Source organism: Prionailurus bengalensis, chromosome B3 (genome assembly GCF_016509475.1).
Source record: "Prionailurus bengalensis isolate Pbe53 chromosome B3, Fcat_Pben_1.1_paternal_pri, whole genome shotgun sequence".
In the NCBI taxonomy this organism is placed as follows: domain Eukaryota; kingdom Metazoa; phylum Chordata; class Mammalia; order Carnivora; family Felidae; genus Prionailurus; species Prionailurus bengalensis.
The window spans coordinates 68,066,399-68,078,494 of NC_057355.1; the positions used below are offsets into that span (position 1 = coordinate 68,066,399).

Sequence of the window (12,096 nt, forward strand, 5' to 3'; positions counted from 1 at the left end):
TTCCTGGGTTCTATGCTTTAGGTCCTATTCTAGCCCTCCTCTGCCTTCCTCCTCCCCACAAGGTGACAGGTTTGTCAGGATTTGCCCTCCTGGAACCTGCTCCTTCTTCTAGACCAAGCTCTCCCTACCCAGGAAACCTTAAATTCCTTGATCATGAAGCCCTGAGCCTCCTTCTGGTACTTCCTTGGGATTCTGCTCTTCTCTATCCTCTTTTTTTTTTTTTTTAATTTCTAAGAAATTTTTGTTTATATTTGAGAGAGAGAGCGAGCATGAGTGGGGAGAGGCAGAGAGAAGAGACAGACTCCAAAGCAGGCTCCAGGCTCTGAGCTATCAGCACAGAGCCCAATATGGGGCTCAAACCCATGAGCTATGAGATCATGACCTGAGCTGAAGTCCAACACTTAACTGACTGAGTCACTCAGGTGCCCCACCTGTCTGTCTTCTTAATGGCAGGCTGTGTTACCCAAAGTAAGGCCAAGAGGTGACTATTTGTGCAATTTGTTTTCGGACTTGCAGACAGAGCTTGGATACATAGGGTGAAGTCTACACACTTATACACAAGTTTCTTTGAGGTCAGTATGAATGGAAGGGTATGTGGCCCATTGAGATAAGGGGAAGGTTGGAAACAACCAACCATTTGCACATTTGCCTCAGACTCACAAATGTTAAGGATGGGCCAGCTTGTGAGACACGCTGTCTTGCACAGAGTAGGATAGTGGAGCAAAGAAGAGTGGCTCTTCAAAGACTCTATGAGTTACTTGTGGCCATACTGGAGAACTCACTAACTGGAATGAGTGGACAATAGAAAGAGCATGGAGAAGCCTCAGACTTTTCTTCTTTGGCTCTAGCTAGATGCAAGTTTTAGACACAAAGATAATTTAAAATCTCTTGTCTGGTCTTCATATTGCCAAACTAGAGTTATGCTCTTACAGGCATAATGTGTGATATTTTATTGACAGTAATGACAATAGATTATTGAGCCTAAACTGATGCCCATGTTGACATTATTTCCTCTCTACATGTGTTGGTCCATTTACCCTCAACTCCCTCCCCACCAAAATAAAATCTTTTATAAATGTTTATTTTTATTTTTTGACAGAGAGCAAGTGAGCACAAATGGGGGATGGGCAGAGACAGAGGGGAACAGAGGATCGAAGTGGGCTCTGTGCTAAGAGCAGCAAGCCTGATGCAGGGCTTGAACCCACAAACCAAGAGATTATGACCTGAGCCAAAGTTGGACACTCAACTGACTGAGCCACCTATACCCCCCAAAATAAAATCTTAGGTAAAGCTAAACGTTAAAAAAAATTAAAAAAAAAAAGAGGGGTGCCTGGGTGGCTCAGTCAGTTGAGTGTCCGACTTCGGTTCAGGTCATGATCTCACGGTCCGTGAGTTCAAGCCCCGCATTGGGCCCTGTGCTGACAGCTCAGAGCCTGGAGCCTGTTTCAGATTCTGTGTCTCCCTCTCTCTCTCTGCCCCTCCCCTGTTCATGCTCTGTCTCTGTCTGTCTCAAAAATAAATAAACGTTAAAAAAAAATCTTAGGTAAAGCAAAACAGTCTCCTTGAGCCTAGCCAACCCTCAAGTAACTACCACATCTGACACCATCGTTATAATAAATGATCTATTAAGAAACATGGTAATTCCAAACTTCATTTCACTATTTCTCACATCACAGTGTTTTGTTAGGATTAGGAGTCATGATTTTGTAAATTTGGTTCTATAAATTATATTCATATGACAGCTGAGAAGGATCAAGATGGAAAAGTAAAATGGTTTAAAATGGTTTAAAATGCCCTTTAAAATGCCCCCTTTAAAATGGTTTTAGTTGTAGTTCTACCCAATTCAAAAAGTTAGCTTCAGGAAAATTCTACCCAGTTTAAAAATTAACTGGATGACATCGAACAAGTTATTCACCCTCTTGGGGACTCAATTTCTTTAACTGTAATATGAAGAGGTTGGATTAAATGATCTCTAAATTTCCTTAAAACTCTAAGGTTTTATGATTGCCTATGATTTTCTAAGCAGTTATGCCTAGAGCTATTTAGCAGAGAAAATTGCGGAATGTGAAAACCTGTAGGACTCAGGGAAAAAATGAAAAGCCCATTCATCAGGAAATGGGGTCAAGTTAGAGAGCAAAAAGTGTAGTTGCCTGAGCAACTTGAATCTGAAAAGAAATTATCACAGAGTTAAGCACAGGCCTGAGCCGGCCATGGAGAAAGAAAAGAATGAGAACTCCATCTTTTCCTAATGCTGTCCTGGAAGAGGAATTACAGGAGCACTGTTTGACTTCTGGGAACAAGGTGAGGTATACAAAAACCAAACACATAGATACCCAATTATAAGCTGATTACAGCTGTATCTGCTACAGCTTCCTCCCTAGTGTTTTCATCAAAGTCTGAAAGCTTGATTGCCAAATCTCCACCGGTACTTCACGGACTACCCACAGCATGCAAATTGTCCCTCCCTCTTTCAGTATTAGAAATCCCACCCACAGTCCTACAAGTATAATGCTGTGCTGAAGCTGGGGTTTAAAGCTGGCACCAAGCCCCCGAATCCTGCTAGTGATAATATGAGGAAGTAAGACATTCAACTTTGTTGGGAAACCAAATCATGATATGGCAGACAAAAATATGAAACTGCTTGGTCACAGTGTTCAACCCAAAGCTACAAACTACTGTAGAGAATACGGAAGCTCCCCAGAAGGTGTGGCCCTTTCCTCCTGTATATATAACTAATTATATTAAGGGAAACGAATTTCACACCTGACTTTACATGCTTTGTAATTGATCAAAATGCAGAAAATGGCAGGTTTGGGATGGGAAGGAAACAGTAACAAAAAACTTGTAAAATGTCAGATTTGGCTAATCTAGCTCTTATTGAAATAAAAATCGAATGTATCTCTGATAGTTGTCATATTAAAATCTGAAAATGTGAGGTATAAATATTTATTGTCAGTGAATTTCATATAAATTTCTTACATTCAGACAGTCACAGATTTCCTGTGAAGCCAGACAATTTTCACTGTATTTATGTTTCTGAAATCTAACTCAATTTCTTCTATGATGTGTTTTTGCAAAGCTCCTCTTCTTATAAGAATTTTTTGTTTGAACACAAAGAATACTCTAACAACTGTCTAGAAAGCAGACACCCAATATCAGCCCATCTTCTTTTTAACCTAAAAAAGGTACCATTTCTCATTAGAGGTTTGGACATCCAGAACAGACCACTGAAATACAGGACTTTTGTGAGCACTAAATAGAGAAAGAGAAACCTCTACCGTGAAGGGGCTGATGAATAGGAGAAGGAAGATTTTTCATACCATATTTTGGGCAACTTCAGTTATATTTGAGCTTTGGGAAAGTTTCATGAGCTGCTTCTTTAGGAAACTAAAAACAACCAGAGTGCCTTTAACACTGTGCCATTCTTATTCAACAAATACCTATATAGAGCTTATTATGTGCCAGGCCCTGTAAGTGCTTTACAAATACTAATCTTTGATTTTTTTTATAGCAACTCTACAGAGTAGGTGATATCACCATCACTATCTCTGTCCCTATTTTAACAGATGAAGAAACTGAGGCACGGAGAGGTAAGTCATTTGCTCAAGCCCCAGAGCTAATAAGAGGCAGAACCTGGGGAGTATGACTTCAGAGCCCATGGTACCAGCTAACACGCCCTCCTCTTTCCAGAGTAGGTCATTATTCGAGGCAGAGGTGGAGGCAAAGAAGTAGAAAATGTCCTGGTGCCATGGCCGTGTAGCAGGTCACTTCTCTAGTGTGGAAACACTGCTTTTAAATTCTAACAACTTCCACCTCTTTAACCTGGATGGTTTTTCTCAGATCTGTGCTTCTTAGATGGTCCTACAATAAAAGATATGATGAAGCGAACACCAAGGAAAAAATTTTAAGAGTAATCTCCAGAATGATCTTGCTTAAGAAGATGAGATTGGTGAACTAAAGGGGTCAATCACAAGATATTAATGGCCCTCTTAGTTACCTTTATAACTCTCATAAAAAAATCAACAAAATGCTTTTTGTTGCTGTATTTACAGGTTAACACGAATGATTTCTCTTTGGTTTAAGAGAAAAGAAGGTATCAATTCCTACAAAATATATACTTTGGCCAATGACATTGGAGAGCAAGGCCCTTTAAGTATGATTAAGAAGTAGTACAGGGATGTTAGTCTGAAAGATTATTTAATAAAAACATAAAAAGAACCTATCTACCCATCAATAGGAGAATGGTTAAATTAAAGAACATCCAAGGGTGCCTGGGTGGCTAGCTCATTCGGTTAAGGGGCTGACTCTTGATCTTGGCTCAGGTCATGATCTCCTGGTCATGATCTCCTGGTCATGAGATGGAGCTCCACATCAGGCTCAGCTGGGAGCCTGTTTGGGATTCTCTTTCTCCCTTTCTCTCTCTGCCACTCCCCTTCTCATTCTCTCTCTCTCTCTCTCTCCCTCTCTCTCTCTCTCTCTCTCTCTCTCTCTCAATAAACTTAGGATGTGAAGGCGATCTGGTTGCAACATCTGTCACCCCATTGATCGCCAGGGTTGATTCCGGTGATCTGGCTGGCTAGGCAGGTGTCCCCTTCCTTCCTCACTGCTCCATGTGTGTCCCTCCCAAAGCTGCATGCTCGGTGGAAGAGGACGACCTTCCCCAATAGAGGAAGACCGTTCTTCGGTCAAGGGTATACAAGTAGCTGCGCTCCCCTGCCAGAACCTCCAAAGAAGTTCTCAAGGTCCATTTGTAGGAGAACATAGGGTAGTCAAGCTTCCAAGACTCCAGACATATCCAAATGAGGCACTGCACGTGGCAGTCTGCCTTTCTTAAAAATAAAAATAATAATAAAATAATAATAATAATAATAATAAATAAACTTAGAAAAATTAAAGAACATCCATATGCAATAGAACATGAGGCAATCACTAAAAATAATCAGGTTGATCTATACATATTTCCATGAAAAGATATGTGTAACCCATTAAGTGAAGAGGGCAAACTGCAGAATGCTTTCACAGTATCATGCCATTTTTGTGAGAGAATGACACAAGAAACAATATTTGTTCTTGAATATCTGTGGCCTAAGGCATGTCTGCATACAAATAGAAATGGTCTGAAAGAATACATACGAACCTCTCAAGAGTGGTTACCTCTGGGGGTGCCTGAGTGGCTCAGTCAGTTAAGTGTCAGACTCAGTTTTGGCTCAGGTCATGATCTCATGGTTTCGTGAGTTCAAGCCTGGTGTTGGGCTCCACACTGATGACCCGGAGCCTGCTTGCCATTCTCTCTCTCCCCATCTCTCTCTGCCCCTCCCCCACTCACTCCTCTCTCTGTCTTTCTCTCTCTCAAAATAAATACACTTTAATAAAAATAAATGGTTACCTCTGGAATATGTGCAGAAGGGGGAGGGGATAGTGGTGAAAAGGAGATAATCTTTTTTACTTTATAGACTTCTACTTGCTTGTGGTAGGTAAGATTCGCCAAATGCACATGAGTTAAAGCACAAGCAATCATAAGGAAACCACTCACCAACTGGAGAAAGATTAAGAAATAGTCAATTATAAATAAGCTGTGTATCAATTTAACAAACTGCCTCCTGAGATATGTCATATAACCACTTTAGGCACTAGTCCTTCCATATTTATGCATGAATTACTGTGTTATCTTTACTAGACTCCTATTTTGCTAATGCTATGAATTTTGAGGTTTTATTTTTATCAAAACTTAAGAAAAAAATAATAGTTTCTGAAAGACTGATAAATAGTTAATGCACTGGTCTTTTATAATTTTTTCTTTTAGAACTCAAATACACATTATGTGAACTATAACCATATTTTAGACTGATAGGATGTCAGTGTAGTATGAAAAAAACAATCTGAACTCATTTGACAAATGCAGCACGCCAATGAGTTCAGACTGAATCTGGTTTTCTTGCCCAATGCTTTCAACTCTTAGAACTTTTTGGAATTCAGAATTACATCTAAGAGATTGTGACTCATACCCTCTACTGTTTCTTTTTTCTTTTTTTTTTTTTCTTTTTCTTTTTTCTGTTTAACATATACTGCTCCTTCTATCTGGAATTCCCTTTTCTCCCTGTCCAACTGGCTAACTTCAATTTAGTCTTTAAATACCATCTGTCCAGTGAACTTCAAGGTTGAAGTGTCCACTGACCAATCCCCTGTAGACAGTCCCCATCCCACAGACCTGGACACCCGTAAAGTCCCTGGAACAGCCTTGGAAGACTTGGGTAAGAATGGGGCTTAAGGGAAGCCCTATCTGGGGAAGTGATGGAGTCACAAGTATGCTTAATGTTACATATGTCAAATATATGTTGAATTAAATGTTTAAAATTTCTTAATATTGCTGCATGCTTCAAGAGACAATGGGTGAGTGTACTCCTACATGACTAAAATTTGGTGGGTTTTAAACCTCTTTTGATCACCCTCTTGCACCAAAGACTCACAGACAAAACATAAACAAAAATTTTTGAAAAATACTCATCTTTAATATGTGAAATGTATTCTGGCATTGTCTAGCTTATTGTAGTCAATACCACTTTTTAAAAATACTGATCAAACCCTAGAAATGTATCATCTTATACATAGTTTGAAAGACCCCAAACTGAACAATATTTGTTGACAAATGCTTGCAAACATCGTCAAACAAAGAATCAAAATGTTAACCAAAACTGCACCCAAAGTTTAGTTAGTTTTTTGGCCATTTCCACTTTCATGTTGTTTCTCTCCATTTTCAGTAACTTGTTTGCCCGAGTAGGGGCAGAAATTCCTGTCTGAAAGTAGGATGACATCAGGTCAAAACCACAGGACGTGTGCTGAGACAGAAACCAGAACAGCCAGCCATCCGGGAGTTGGGACTGTCTTAGCCAATTTTAGATATTTGGTCACCTTATCTGAGACTACGTGTAAACTCACCTATTTCAGTTTCTCAGAAGGCAGCTCTTACTGTGTAATTCAAAAAGAGTTTTTTCTGAATTCTTTAATGGTTTGGGTTAATTTTAAACAAGGGTTTATGAAATGTGAGCTGGTGCCAGAAAAATGTGGATTAATTTTTGCTGCTTCCCTAGAGAAAGTAGTGGTGTTTTTAATAATAGATTCTAGTAAAGTGTCTATATATTTTTTTGAGGACTTAAAAGACAAAGCAAAATATGGGTTGAATAGAGGTTTTTCAGTGTGTGTGTAGACTAAATTGCACATGGCCTGAATGAGAAAAAAATGTTAGTAGAGACTTTTTTGCAACAGTTCACTATTTAGGTGACCTCAAAAGAAAAGGAATTGATTATATGGATATTGTATCATTGAGGATTAATGCTATCTGTATGTGACAGAAATCCAAAATAGTGGGGAATAATGGTCTTATCTCAACTAAGATAGTATTTAGCTCTCTTGTAAAAGAGGTAGATAGTCCAGAACCGGCATGGCTCCATGATGACAAAGGACCAGGATGCCTATTGTTGCTCACTACTGGTGTTTCTGTCGATGCATTCAAATTCTAGAAATCTGAAAGTAGAAGGGAGGAGACATTGCATGCCCCCTCTCTTTAAGGATATGTCCAGCAAATTGCATACACTACATCCCCTTATAGGCTATTAAACAGAATATAATCATATGACTGTAATTAGCTCCATGGAAGGTTGGGAAATGTAATCTTTAGACCAGGAAACCATGTACTCAGCTAAACAGTGGAAGGTCTGTTACATGGGAAGATGGCAAGGATAGATACTAGGAAAACAAGCGGTTTCTCCCACAAGTATCCATGGCCTTGGATAAAAATAAAAAATAATAACAATAATAAAAAAACACTTTAAGCTCCATTTCTGCAGCCTTTGCCTCTCCTTCTCAATAGTCAGACTTCTCCTTGTTCTTTAGTCTGTGGTTAAAGGGAATTACAAAGACCTCTAGTCAACTCAGCTTAGTTGATTGCTTTGCCCCTACATGGCAGAGCCTGCCATGCTAGGACAGCATGTGGATGGCTGGAACTAGAGCCAATCAAACCCTAACCACAAGGCCAGGAAACAGGGTCTAGCCAGGAATCAGAAAGAGGGAAATGAATGCTGGGGAAGTAATCAATAAATAGCTTATCACAATGTCTAAAAGGCAGATCTAAGTTAACATGATCAAATCAAAATTCTTGATTTCTCTCCCAAATTCCACCTCCAGATGCACTACCATCCATAGTATTGCTTAATCCTTGAGCTTCTTTTTCCTTCACTTTTCATAGACGATCAGGATTTGCTACACATTATGTGGGTCCCAATGAAAAATAAATTTGCAGGGACCCACATTGAAAAATTATCAAGAATTTCAAGACAGCAACAGCAGAGCATTAAACCAACTGTGGAGTCCTTCCAAGGGTGGGGGCTTGATACAACTACACATGAAGGCACCCAATATATATCTATCATGAGATAATATAAAAAAACGTATATTGGTCTCTGTCTCCAGTTCCCGGCACACAGCTCCCAAAACTCATATAAATTCCTAAGAGATAGGAGTACTACAAGCATCTTTTGTTCTAACGAGGTGACTCTGAGTGTGTTTCTGGATGGCTCTTGGATGAGGAATGGTCACTAGAAAGACCAAGTCATGATTAGAAGCTTGGGATTTTCAGCTCTAGTACTGAGGGCTGAGAGGCAAAAGGGCTGAAAGTAGAATTAATGATTGATCAGTCATGCCAACGTGATAAAGCCTCTCTAAAATCCTAGAAGTATGGGGTTTAGAGAGCTGCCAAGTGGGTGTACACATCCATATCGGGAGGGTTACATACTCCAGCTCCATGAGGACAGAAGCTCCTTCACTAAGGGACCTCCCAGACTTTGCCCCAGATAGCTCTTGATCTGATTGTTCATTTTCTCATTTATCATATCCACTAATAAACCGGTAGATGTATGTAAGCATTTCCCTGAGTTCTGTGAGCCACCCAGGTGCCCTCAAAACATTTCTTAATTGGTAAACTTCTCTCCATCTCCATGATGACATCCTATATCTTTGGTCCTGGACTAAATGGTATTGGTCTCTTAACAAGTGTACCAGCTTTCACTTTTGTCCCTGCTTCAGTGGTGTTCAATCAGGGAAGCAGAACCACGAGGAAGGATACACACACACACACACACACACACACAATACATATATAACACACATCAAAATATATTTAAAATATATTTAAATATATAAAATGTATTTATATAAATATATTGAAATACATAAGCATTTGACTCCAAGTGAAAAAAATAAGAACAAAAAGTACAATATATTGAGCACCAAATATACTGTAGACATTGTATTACATATTTTATATTATGGCACAATAGAAAAAATATAGGTTTTGGAGTCAAGACAAATCTGGATTTGAAACCTACTCCCACACTCACTAGCTGCATGACTTTGATAAGTCAACTAAACTCTAAGTCTTTATGTTTCCTAATGCATAAATAGGGACAAAAATATTTCCTTTCAAAGTTCTTGAGAAGATTAAGAAATTAGAAAGGAATCACAAGGATACTTACTGGGTTTGAGAAAAGAATAGAAGACATCAGTGAGACCCTTACCACAGAGATAAAAGACTTAAAGAAGAATCAATCAGAGATGAAGAGTACAATAAATGAGATTGGAAACAGGCTTGATGCAATGAATAGCAGGCTGGAAGAAGCAGAGGAATGAATTAGTAACCTAGAAGACAAAACCTAGAAGACAAAATAATGGAAAATAATAAAGAACAAAAGAGAGAAGAATTATGCAACATGAGAATAGACTTAGAGACCTCAGTCACTCCATCAAATGTAATAATGTTTGTATTATAGGAGTCCAAAAAGAAGAGAGAGAAAAGAAGGCAGAAAATTTCTTTCAAGTAATAATAGCTGAAAATTTCCCTAGGAGACACAGAGAACTACCATCAAAATAACACAACAGGCCAACACCAACACAAAAACAAGAAAAAAATCTTAAAAGCAGCAAAACAAAAGAAGTCCTTAACCTACAAGGGAAAATCCATAAAACTAGCTAGAGATCTCTGAACAGAAATTTGTCAAGCTAGAAGACAGTGGCATTATATATTCAAAGTGCTAAATGGGAAAAATCTGCAGCCAAGAATACTCTACCCAATGATAGCAAGGCTATCATTCAGAATAGGAGAGATAAAGAGTGTCCCAGACAAACACAAACTAAAGGAGTTCATGACCACTACACCAGCCCTGCAAGAAATATTTTTTTTTAATTTTTCTTAATGTTTACTTATTTCAGAGAGAGACAGAGTGGGAGCAGGGGAGGGAAGAGAAAGAGGGGAGACATAGAATCCAAAGCAGGCACCAGGCTCTGAACTGTCAGCACAGAGTCCAACGTGGGACTCAAACCCATGATTGGTGAGATTATGAGCTGACACTTAACTGACTGAGCCACCCAGGCACCCCAGCCCTGCAAGAAATATTAAAGGGGGCTCTTTGAGTGCAAAGGAGAGACCAAAAGTGACAAAGACAAGAAAGGATCAGAGAAAATCTCCAGAAACAATGACAAAACAAGTAATAAAAATGACACTAAATACATATCTATCAATAATTACTTGGAATGTAAATGTACTAACTGCTCCAATCAAAAGACATAGGGTGTCAGAATGCATAGAAAAAACAAGACCCATCTAAATGCTATCTACAAAAGACTGTAGACCTAAAGACACCTACAGATTGAAAGTGAAGGGTGGAGAAACATTTATGATGCAAATGGATGTCAAAAGAAAGCCAGAGTAGCAACACTCATATGGGACAAACTAGACGTTTTTGTTCTTGTATTGTTTTTTTATCATGATTTGGTTTCAGGGTAGTACTGGCTTCATAGAATGATTTTGAATGTGCTCCCTCTATTCTATTATTTGTAAAATTTTGATCAATATTATCATTAATTATTTTTTGAAATGTTTGGTGGAATTCACCACTGAAATCATGTAGTCTCGGGCTTTGCTGTGCTGGGAGATTTTTTATTCCTAATTCAACTTTCATTCTTGTTATTGGTCTAAGAAGATTCCCTATTTCTTGGATTCAAAATTCATGATTCAATCTTGGTAACTTATATGACTTTAGCAATTATCTGGATTTTTTCCCTAAGTTATCTGATTTGTTAGTACATAACTTTATAGTAATTTATTATCACACTATGCATTTTTGTGGTATCTATTGTATTGTTTTCTATTTCCTATTTTAGTTTTTGAGTCTTCTTGTTTTGTCTTAGTTAATGTAGTTAAAGTATTGCCAATTTTGTTTATTTTTTTGGAAAAAAACAGTCCTTTCTTTCTTTCAATGTTAGGTTATTGTTTATCCTGGTTTCTATTTTATTTATTTCTGATTTTTCTTTGTAATTTCCTTCCTGTACTAAATTTCAGATAAGTTTCTTCTTTTTCTAGTTTCTTGTGGTGTAATGTTTATTTGAACTTTTTTCTTAATACAGAATTTATAGCATAAAAAAATTAAAATAGAATTATGATATGATCTAGTAATTCCACTACTAGGTATTTACGCAAAGAAAATAAAAATACTAACTCAAAAAGGTATATGCACCCTTATATTTACTACAGCATTATTTATAATAGCCAAGATATGGAAGCAACCCAAGTGTCCATCAATAGATGAATAGATAAAGAAGTTGTGGTATATGTAAAAATATGGAATATTACTCAGCCATAAAGAAGAATGAGATCTTGCCATTTGCAACAATATGAAGGGATCTATAGGGTATAATGCCAAGTGCAATAAGTCAGTCAGAGAAAGACAAATACCATATCATTTCACTCATATATGGAATTTTAAGAAACAAAATAAATGAACAAACAAACAACAAAAAAAGAGACAAACAGGGCATTGTGGGTGGCTCAGTCGGTTAGGCGTTCGACTTTGGCTCAGGTCATGATTTCATGGTTCATGGGTTTGAGCCCTGCATTAGGCTCTGGGCTGACAGCTCAGAGCCTGGAGCCTGCTTCGGATTCTGTGTCTCACTCTCTCTCTCTCTGCCCGTCTCCCACTCACGCTCTTTCTTTCAAAAATAAATAAATATTTTTTTTTTAAATGAGAGACAAAAAATCAGACTCTTAAA

The 12,096-nt window shown here is 38.2% G+C and overlaps 1 long non-coding RNA gene across 1 annotated transcript in view; it reads left to right on the top strand.

Annotated features, from left to right (window-relative positions):
- LOC122468813 overlaps window positions 1-12,096 on the top strand; it is a 38,267-nt gene that overhangs the window by 19,537 nt on the left and 6,634 nt on the right. Inside the window, exon 2 of the long non-coding RNA XR_006293324.1 lies at window positions 3,512-3,590. This is a non-coding gene — a long non-coding RNA (uncharacterized LOC122468813). The remainder of the gene's footprint in view (window positions 1-3,511; window positions 3,591-12,096) is intronic.